This window comes from Hordeum vulgare, chromosome 6H (assembly GCF_904849725.1).
Source record: "Hordeum vulgare subsp. vulgare chromosome 6H, MorexV3_pseudomolecules_assembly, whole genome shotgun sequence".
NCBI classification, from domain to species: Eukaryota; Viridiplantae; Streptophyta; class Magnoliopsida; order Poales; family Poaceae; genus Hordeum; species Hordeum vulgare.
The window spans coordinates 366,891,707-366,902,465 of record NC_058523.1 but is presented as its reverse complement, the minus strand read 5'-3'; positions in this window follow the sequence as shown (position 1 = coordinate 366,902,465).

Here is a 10,759-nt window from a genome sequence, read left to right as displayed (position 1 = left end):
GCAAGCCTGTTGCCAATCCGACGAAGAAACCCAAAGCTGGACCTAAGCCTGAAACGGAGTGCTATTATTGCAAGGGTATGGGTCACTCGAAGCGCAACTGCCCCAAGTATCTGGCTGATAAGAAGGCGGCCAAGGAAAAATCAGGTATATTCGATATACATGTTATTGATGTGTACTTAACCAACTCTCGTAGTAGTGCCTGGGTATTCGATACCGGTTTTGTTTCTCATATTTGCAACTCAAAACAGGAACTGCGGAATAAGCGAAGGCTGGCGAAGGATGAAGTGACGATGCGCGTGGGAAATGATTCCAACGTTGATGCAATCGCCGTCGGCACAGTTTCACTTCAGTTACCATCAGGATTAGTTATGAACTTAAATAAATGTTATTTAGTGCATGCGTTAAGCACGAACATTATATCTGGATCTTGTTTATTGCGAGACGGTTAGTCGTTTAAGTCAAAGAATAATGGTTGTTCTATTTCTATGATTAATATCTTTTATGGTCATGCACCCAATGTGAGATGATTGTTCATATTGAATCTTGACAGTGATAATACACATGTACATAACATTGAGACCAAAAGAGTTAGAGTTAACAATGATAGCGCCATGTTTTTATGGCACTGCCGCTTAGGTCATATTGGTGTAAAGCGCATGAAGAAACTCCATACCGATGGACTTTTGGAGTCACTTGACTTTGATTCACTTGACACGTGCGAACCATGCCTCATGGGCAAAATGACTAAAACTCCGTTCTCCGGAACAATGGAGCGTGCAAGTGACTTGTTGGAAATCATACATACCGATGTGTGTGGTTCGATGAGTGTGGAGGCACGCGGCGGATATCGTTATTTTCTCACCTTCACTCACGATTTGAGTAGATATGGTTATGTCTACTTGATGAAGCACAAGTCTGAAACATTTGAAAAGTTCAAAAAATTTCAGAGTGAAGTCGAAAATCATCGTAACAAGAATATCAAGTTCCTACAGTCTGATCGTGGGGGTGAATATCTGAGTTTCGAGTTTTGTGCTCACTTAAGAAAATGTGGAATTGTTTCATAGTTGACACCGCCTGGAACACCACAGCGTAATGGTGTGTCCGAACGTCGTAATCGTACTTTATTAGAGATGGTGCGATCTATGATGTCTCTTACCGATTTGTCGTTGTCGTTTTGGGGTTATGCATTAGAAACAGCTGCATTCACTTTAAATAGGGCATCATCGAAATCCGTTGAGATGACACCATATCAGCTGTGGTATGGCAAAAGACCAAAGTTGTCGTTTCTTAAAGTTTGGGGATGTGATGCTTATGTCAAAAAGCTTCAGCCTGAAAAGCTGGAACCCAAAGCGGAAAAGTGTGTCTTCATAGGTTACCCAAAAGAGACAGTTGGGTATACCTTCTATCTCAAATCCGAGGGCAAAGTGTTTGTTGCTAAGAACGGAGCTTTTCTCGAGAAGGAGTTTCTCTCGAGAGAATTGAGTGGGAGGAAGATAGAACTTGATGAGGTTGTCGAACCACTCATCCATATGGATGGTGGCGCAGGGCAAGGGGAAACCCCTGTCGTTGCGACGCTGGTTGAGGAGGAAGTTAATGATAATGATCATGAAACGCCGGATCAAGTTCCTGTCGAACCTCGCAGGTCGACGAGACCGCGTACTGCTCCAGAGTGGTACGGTAATCCCGTCTTATCAATTATGTTGTTGGACAACAATGAGCTTGCGAATTATGAAGAAGCAATGGTGGGCCCGGATTCCAACAAATGGCTGGAGGCCATGAAATCCGAGATAGGATCTATGTATGAAAACAAAGTGTGGACTTTGGAAGTACTACCTGAAGGCCGCAAGGCTATTCAGAACAAATGGATCTTTAAGAAGAAGACGGACGCTGACGGTAATGTGACCGTTTATAAAGCTCGACTTGTGGCAAAGGGTTTTTCACAAGTTCAAGGAATTGACTACGATGAGACATTCTCACCCGTAGCGATGCTTAAGTCCGTCCGAATCATGTTAGCGATAGCTGCATTTTTCGATTATGAAATCTGGTAGATGGATGTCAAAACGGCGTTCCTTAACGGTTTCCTTAAGGAAGAGTCGTATATGATACAACCCAAAGGTTTTGTCGATCCTAAAAATGCTAACAAAGTGTGCAAGCTCCAGCGATCCATTTATGGACTGGCGCAAGCATCTCGGAGTTGGAATAAACGCTTTGATGAGGTGATCAAAGCATTTGGGTTTATACAGGTGGTTGGAGAATCCTGTATTTACAAGAAAGTGAGTGGGAGCTCTGTGGCATTCCTAATACTATATGTGGATGACATATTACTGATTGGAAACGGCGTGGAGCTTTTGGAGAGCACAAAGGATTACTTGAATAAAATTTTCTCTATGAAGGACCTAGGATAAGTTGCTTACATTCTAGGCATAAAGATCTATAGGGATAGATCAAAACGCCTCATAGGACTTTCACAAAGCACGTACCTTGATAAAGTTTTGAAGAGGTTCAAAATGGAACAGTCCAAGAAGGGGTTCTTGCCAGTTTTACAAGGTACGAGATTGAGTAAGACTCAGTGCCCAGCAACTGATAAAGATAGAGAGTATATCAGTATCGTCCCCTATGTTTCAGCCATAGGTTCTATCATGTATGCAATGTTGTGCACTAGACCAAACGTTAGCCTGGCCATAAGTATGGCAGGCAGGTTCCAGAGTAATCCAGGAGTGGATCACTGGACGGCGGTCAAGAATATCCTGAAGTACCTGAAAAGGACTAAGGAGATGTTTCTCGTATATGGAGGTGACAAAGAGCTCACCGTAAAAGGTTACGTCGATGCAAGCTTTGACACAGATCCGGACGACTCTAAGTCGCAGACCGGATACGTATTTATTCTTAATGGGGGTGCGGTAAGCTGGTGCAGTTCCAAGCAAAGCGTCGTAGCTGATTCTACATGTGAAGCGGAGTACATGGCTGCCTCGGAGGCAGCTAAAGAGGGTGTCTGGATGAAGCAATTCATGACGGATCTTGGAGTGGTGCCGAGCGCACTGAATCCACTAAACCTGTTTTGTGACAACAGGGGTGCCATTGCCTTAGCAAAGGAACCGCAGTTTCACAAGAAGACCAGAGACATCAAACGACGCTTCAACCTCATCCACGACTACGTCGAGGAGGATGACGTGAATATCTGCAAAGTGCACACGGATCTGAATGTGGCGGACCCGCTGACTAAACCTCTTCCACGGGCAAAGCATGATCAACACCAGAACTGTATGGGTGTCAGATTTATTACAATGTAATTCGCATGGCGATGTCAGGACTAGATTATTGACTCTAGTGCAAGTGGGAGACTGTTGGAATTATGCCCTAGAGGCAATGATAAATGAGTTATTATTATAATTCCTGTATCAAGATAATCGTATATTATCCATGCTATAAATGTATTAAATGAAGACTTAGATACATGTGTGGATACATAGACAAAACACTGTCCCTAGCAAGCCTCTAGTTGGCTAGCCAGTTGATAGGATAGTCAAGGTCTTCTGACTATGTACAAGATGTTGTTCCTTGATAACTGGATCACATCATTGAGTGAATCATGTGATGGACTAGACCCAAACTAATGAACGTAGCATGTTGATCGTGTCATTTTGTTGCTACTGTTTTCTGCGTGTCAAGTATTTATTCCTATGACCATGAGATCATATAACTCACTGGCACCGGAGGAATGCCTTGTGTGTATCAAACGTCACAACGTAACTGGGTGACTATAAAGATGCTCTACAGGTATCTCCGAAGGTATCCGTTGAGTTAGTATGGATGAAGACTGGGATTTGTCACTCCGTTTGACGGAGAGGTATCTCGGGGCCCACTCGGTAATACAACATCACACACAAGCCTTGCAAGCAATGTGACTTAATGTAAGTCACGGGATCTTGTATTACGAAACGAGTAAAGAGACTTGCCGGTAAACGAGATTGAAATAGGTCTGCGGATACTGACGATCGAATCTCGGGCAAGTAACATACCGAAGGACAAAGGGAATGACATACGGGATTATATGAATCCTTGGCACTGAGGTTCAATCGATAAGATCTTCGTAGAATATGTAGGATCCAATATGGGCATCCAGGTCCCGCTATTGGATATTGACCGAGGAGTCCCTCGGGTCATGTCTACATAGTTCTCGAACCCGCAGGGTCTTCACTTAAGGTTTGGCGATGTTTTATGCGTATTTGAGTTATATGGTTGGTTGCCGATTGTTGTTCGGAGTCCCGGATGGGATCACGGACATCACGAGGGTTTCCGGAATGGTCCGGAAACGAAGGTTGATATATAGGATGACCTCATTTGATTACCGGAAAGTTTTCGGACATTACCATGAATGTACCGGGAGTGACGAATGGGTTCTGTATGTTCATCAGGGGGGCAGCCCACCCGGGGGGAGCCCATAGGCCTTAGGGGTGCCTCACCAGCCCTTAGTGGGCTGGTGGGACAGCCCAAGAGGCCCTATGCGCACGAGATAAGGAAATCAAAGGAAAAAACAAAAAAGGGGCGAAGTGGGAAGGTGAAGAAGGACTCCACTTTCCAATCCTAGTTGGACTAGGATTTGAGGAGGAGGACTCCTCCCCTTGGTTCGGCCGACCCCTTGGGGCTCCCTTGTGCCTCAAGGCAAGTCCCTCCCCCTCCCTCCTATATATACTAGGGTATTAGGGCTGATTTGAGACAACTTTGCCACGGCAGCCCGACCACATACCTCCACAGTTTTTCCTCTAGATCGTATTTCTGCGGAGCTCGGGCGGAGCCCTGCTGGGATAGATCACCACCAACCTCCGAAGCGCCATCATGCTGCCGGAGAACTCATCTACCTATCCGTCTCTCTTGCTGGATCAAGAGGCCGAGATCATTGTCGAGTTGTACGTGTGTTGAATGCGGAGGTGCCGTCCGTTCGGCACTAGATCGGAGCGGATCGTGGGACAGATCGTGGGACGGTTCGCGGGGCGGATCGAGGGACGTGAGGATGTTCCACTACATCAACCGCGTTTCTTAATGCTTCCTGCTGTGCGATCTACAAGGGTACGTAGATCCAAATCTCCTCTCGTAGATGGACATCGCCATGATAGGTCTTCGTGCGCGTAGGAAATTTTTTGTTTCCCATGCGACGTTCCCCAACACACAACAGGGGCTAGTAGCATGGACATTATCAATTAAATCAAATGGAGAGCAAGTGGCTATTTCCTTAGTGAGTTTTACTTGGAGTTGAGCATGAGACTCATTTAAAGAGACATGAGCACTATTCAAGGCCTTGTGAGCCCTCTCAAGTGTTGCAAGCTCTTTCTTGAGTCTAACATGATCAAGCCCAAGTGCACTCTTTTCAGATTGAAGCACACGGGTAAGAACAACAGCATGATCAAGATGTTTCTTTAACTTAGCAAGCTCATTGTTAGGTGACTCCTCAAGAATCAAATGAAGTCCTTGATATTTTTGAAGAGCAATAGAAAGATCCGCAATTTCATCGGCATAGTCATGACTATGACCTTGTAATGTGTTGGGGAACGTCGCATGGGAAACAAAAAATTTCCTACGCGCACGAAGACCTATCATGGTGATGTCCATCTACGAGAGGGGATGAGTGATCTACGTACCCTTGTAGATCGTACAGCAGAAGCGTTAGAGAACGCGGTTGATGTAGTGGAACGTCCTCACGTCCCTCGATCCGCCTCGCGAACAATCCCGCGATCAGTCCCACGATCTAGTACCGAACGGACGGCACCTCCGCGTTCAGCACACGTACAGCTCGACGATGATCTCGGCCTTCTTGATCCAGCAAGAGAGACGGAGAGGTAGAAGAGTTCTCCGACAGCGTGACGGCGCTCCGGAGGTTGGTGATGATCTCGTCTCAGCAAGGCTCCGCCCGAGCTCCGCAGAAACACGATCTAGAGGAAAAGCTATGGAGGTATGTGGTCGGGCAGCCGTGAGAAAGTCGTCTCAAATCAGCCCTAATTGCTCCATATATATAGGAGGAGGGAGGGGGACCTTGCCTTGGGGTCCAAGGGACCCTCAAGGGGTCGGCCGAGCCAAGGGGGGAAGGACTCCCCCCCCCAAACCGAGTTGGACTTGGTTTGATGGGAGGAGTCCCCCTCCCTTCCCACTTCCTCCCTCTTTTTTTTTCTTTTCCTTTGATTCTTTATTCTTGGCGCATAGGCCCCCTTGGGGCTGTCCCACCAGCCCACTAAGGGCTGGTGTGTCTCCCCAAAGCCTATGGGCTTCCCCGGGGTGGGTTGCCCCCCCCCCCGGTGAACTCCCGGAACCCATTCGTCATTCCAGGTACATTCCCGGTAACTCCGAAAACCTTCCGGTAATCAAATGAGGTCATCCTATATATCAATCTTCGTTTCCGGACCATTCCGGAAACCCTCGTGACGTCCGTGATCTCATCCGGGACCCCGAACAACATTCGGTAACCAACCATATAACTCAAATATGCATAAAACAACGTCGAACCTTAAGTGTGCAGACCCTGCGGGTTCGAGAACTATGTAGACATGACCCGAGAGACTCCTCGGTCAATATCCAATAGCGGGACCTGGATGCCCATATTGGATCCTACATATTCTACGAAGATCTTATCGTTTGAACCTCAGTGCCAAGGATTCATATAATCCCGTATGTCATTCCCTTTGTCCTTCGGTATGTTACTTGCCCGAGATTCGATCGTCAATATCCACATACCTATTTCAATCTCGTTTACCGGCAAGTCTCTTTACTCGTTCCGTAACACAAGATCCCGTAACTTACACTAAGTCACATTGCTTGCAAGGCTTGTGTGTGATGTTGTATTACCGAGTGGGCCCCAAGATACCTCTCCGTCACACGGAGTGACAAATCCCAGTCTCGATCCATACTAACTCAACGAACACCTTCGGAGATACCTGTAGAGCATCTTTATAGTCACCCAGTTACGTTGCGACGTTTGATACACACAAAGCATTCCTCCGGTGTCCGTGAGTTATATGATCTCATGGTCATAGGAACAAATACTTGACACGCAGAAAACAGTAGCAACAAAATGACACGATCAACATGCTACGTCTATTAGTTTGGGTCTAGTCCATCACATGATTCTCCTAATGATGTGATCCCGTTATCAAGTGACAACACTTGCCTATGGCCAGGAAACCTTGACCATCTTTGATCAACGAGCTAGTCGACTAGAGGCTTACTAGGGACAGTGTTTTGTCTATGTATCCACACAAGTATTGTGTTTCCAATCAATACAATTATAGCATGGATAATAAACGACTATCATGAACTAAGAAATATAATAATAACTAATTTATTATTGCCTCTAGGGCATATTTCCAACAGTCTCCCACTTGCACTAGAGTCAATAATCTAGTTCACATCACCATGTGATTCCAACGAATCCAACACCCATATAGTTATGAGCTCTGATCACGTCTTGCTCGTGAGAGAGGTTTTAGTCAACGGTTCTGAAACTTTCAGATTCGTGCGTTCTTTACAAATCTTTATGTCATCTTATAGATGCTGCTACTACGTGCTATTCGTAAATGCTCCAAATATCTACTCTACTATACGAATCCGTTTCACTACTCATAGTTATCCGGATTAGTGTTAAAGCTTGCATTGACGTAACCCTTTACGACAAACTCTTTAACCACCTCCATAATCGAGAAAAATTCCTTAGTCCATTAGTTACTAAGGATAAATTTCGACCGCTGCTAGTGATTCAATCATGGATCACTCTCTGTACCTCTCAACATACTTTGAGTCAAGGCACACTTCAGATGCGGTACACAGCATGGCATACTTTAGATTCTACGGCTAAGGCATAGAAGACGACCTTCGTCTATTCTCTTTATTCTGCCGTGGTCGGGTTTTGAGTCTTACTCAAATACACACCTCACAACGTAACCAAGAACTCCTTCTTTTGCTGGTCTATTTTGAACTCTTTCAAAAAGTTGTCAAGGCATGCATCTTGTTGAAACTTCTATTAAGCGCTTTCGATCTATCTCCATAGATCTTTGATGCTCAACGTTCAAGTAGCGTAATCCAGGTACTCTTTTGAAAACTTCTTTCAAACAACCTTGTATGCTTTACAGAAATTCTACATTACTTCTGATCCACAATATGTCAACCACATATACCTATCAGAAATTCTGTAGTGCTCCCACTCACTTCTTTGGAAATACAAGTTTCTCATAAACCTTGTACACACCCAAAATCTTTGATCATCTCATCAAAGTGCTTATTCCAACTCCGAGATGCTTGTACCAGTCCATTGAAGGATCGCTGGAGTTTGCATACTTGTTAGTATCCTTAGGATCGACAAAACCTCATGGTTGTATCGCATACAATGTTTACTCAAGGAAACCGTCGAGGAAACAATGTTTTGACATCCTACGTGCAATATTTCATAAATAATGCAGCAACTACTAACATAATTCTAACAGACCTTTAGCATCGCTACGAGTGAGAAAGACTCATCATAGTCAACTGTTTGATCTTGTCGAAAACATCTTTGCGACAAGTCGAGCTTTTCTTAATAGTGACTTATCACCATCATCGTCTGTCTTCTTTTAAAGATCCATTTTACTCAATAGTCCCATGACCATCAAGTAGTTCTACCAAAGTCTACACTTTGTTTTCACACATGGATCCTCTCTCGGATTTCATGGCTTCCAGCCATTTGTCGGAATCTGGGCCCACCATCGCTTTCTCCATAACTCGTAGGTTCACTGTTGCTCAACAACATGACCTCCAAGACAGGGTTACCGTACTACTCTACAGCAGTACGCGACCTTGTCGACCTACGAGGTTTGTAGTAACTTGATTCGAAGCTCAATGATCACCATCATCAGCTTCCACTTCAATTGGTGTAGGCACCACAGGAACAACTTCCTACGCCCTGCTACACACTGGTTGAAGTGATGGTTCAGTAACCTCATCAAGTTCTACTACCCTCCCACTCAATTCTTTCGAGAGAAACATTTTCTCGAGAAAGGATCCGTTTCTAGAAACAAACACTTTGCTTTCGGATCTGAGATAGGAGATGTACCCAACTGTTTTGGATATCCTATGAAGATGCATTTATCCGCTTTGGGTTCGAGCTTATCAGACTGAAACTTTTTCACATAAGTGTCGAAGCCCCAAACTTTCAAGAAACGACAGTTTAGATTTCTCTAAACCTCAGTCTATACTGTGTCATCTCAACAGAAATACGTGGTGCCCTATTTAAAGTGAATGCGGTTGTCTCTAATGCATAACCCATAAACGATAGTGGTAATTCGATAAGAGACATCACAGCATGCACCATACTAAATAGTGCGTGGCTATGACGTTCAGACACATCATCACACTATGATGTTCCAGGTGGCATGAACTGTGAAACAATTTCCACATTGTCTTAACTGTGTACCAAAACTCGTAACTCAGATATTCATTTCTATGATCATATCGTAGACAGTTCATCCTCTTGTTACGACGAACTTCACTCTGAAACGGAATTGAACTTTTTCAATATTTCAGTCTTGTGATTCATTAAGTAAATACTCCTGTATCTACTCAAGTCGTCAGTGAAGTAAGAACATAATGATATCCACTGCGTGCCTCAGCACTCATTGGACTGCATACATCAAAATGTATCACTTCCAACAAGTTATTATCTTGTTTCATCTCAATGAAAACAAGGCCTTGCTCATGTGGTATGATTTGCATGTCACTAGTGATTCGAAATCAGGTGAGTAAAGATCCATCACCATGGAGCCTCTTCATGCAATTTATACTAACATGACTCAAGCGGCAGTGCCACAAGTAAGTGGTACTATCATCATTAACTCGTATCTTTTGGCACCAATGTGTAACACTACAATCGAGATTCAATAAACCATTGAAGGTGATTATTCAAGCAAATAGAGTAACCATTATTCTCCTTGAATGAATAATCGTATTGCAATAAACACGATCCAATCATGTTCATGCTTTAACGCAAGCACCAAATAACAATTATTTAGGTTCAACACCAATCCCGATGGTAGAGGGAGCGTGCGACGTTTGATCATATCAACCTTGGAAACACTTCCAACACGTATCGTCACCTCGCCTTTAGCTAGTCTCCGTTTATGTCGTAGATTTCATTTCGCGTTACTAATCACTTAGCAACCGAACCGGTATCCAATACCCTCGTGCTACTAGGAGTACTAGTAAAGTACACATCAACATTATGTATATCAAATATACTTCTCTCGACTTTTGCCAGCCTTCTGATCTACCAAGTATCTAGAGTTGCTCCGCCTCAGTGACTGTTCCCCTTATTACAGAAGCACTTAGTCTCGGGTTTGGGTTTAATCTTGGGTCTCTTCATTAGCGCAGCAACTGTTTTGCCGTTTCACGAAGTATCCCTTCTAGCCCTCGCCTTTCTTGAAACTTAGTGGTTTTTCAAACCATCAACTATTGATGCTCCTTCTTGATTTCTACTTTCGCACTGTCAAACGTCGCGAATCGCTCAAGGATCATTGTATCTATCCTTGATATGTTATAGTTCATCACGAAGCTCTCAAAGCTTGGTGGCAGTGACCTTTTGGAGAACCATCACTATCTCATCTGGAAGATTAGCTCCCACTTGATTCAAGTGATTGTCGTACTCAGACAATCTGAGCACACGCTCAACGATTGAGATTTTCTCCTTTACTTTGTGGTCAAAGAATCTTGTTGGAGGTCTCGTACCTCTTAACAAGGGAACAAGCAT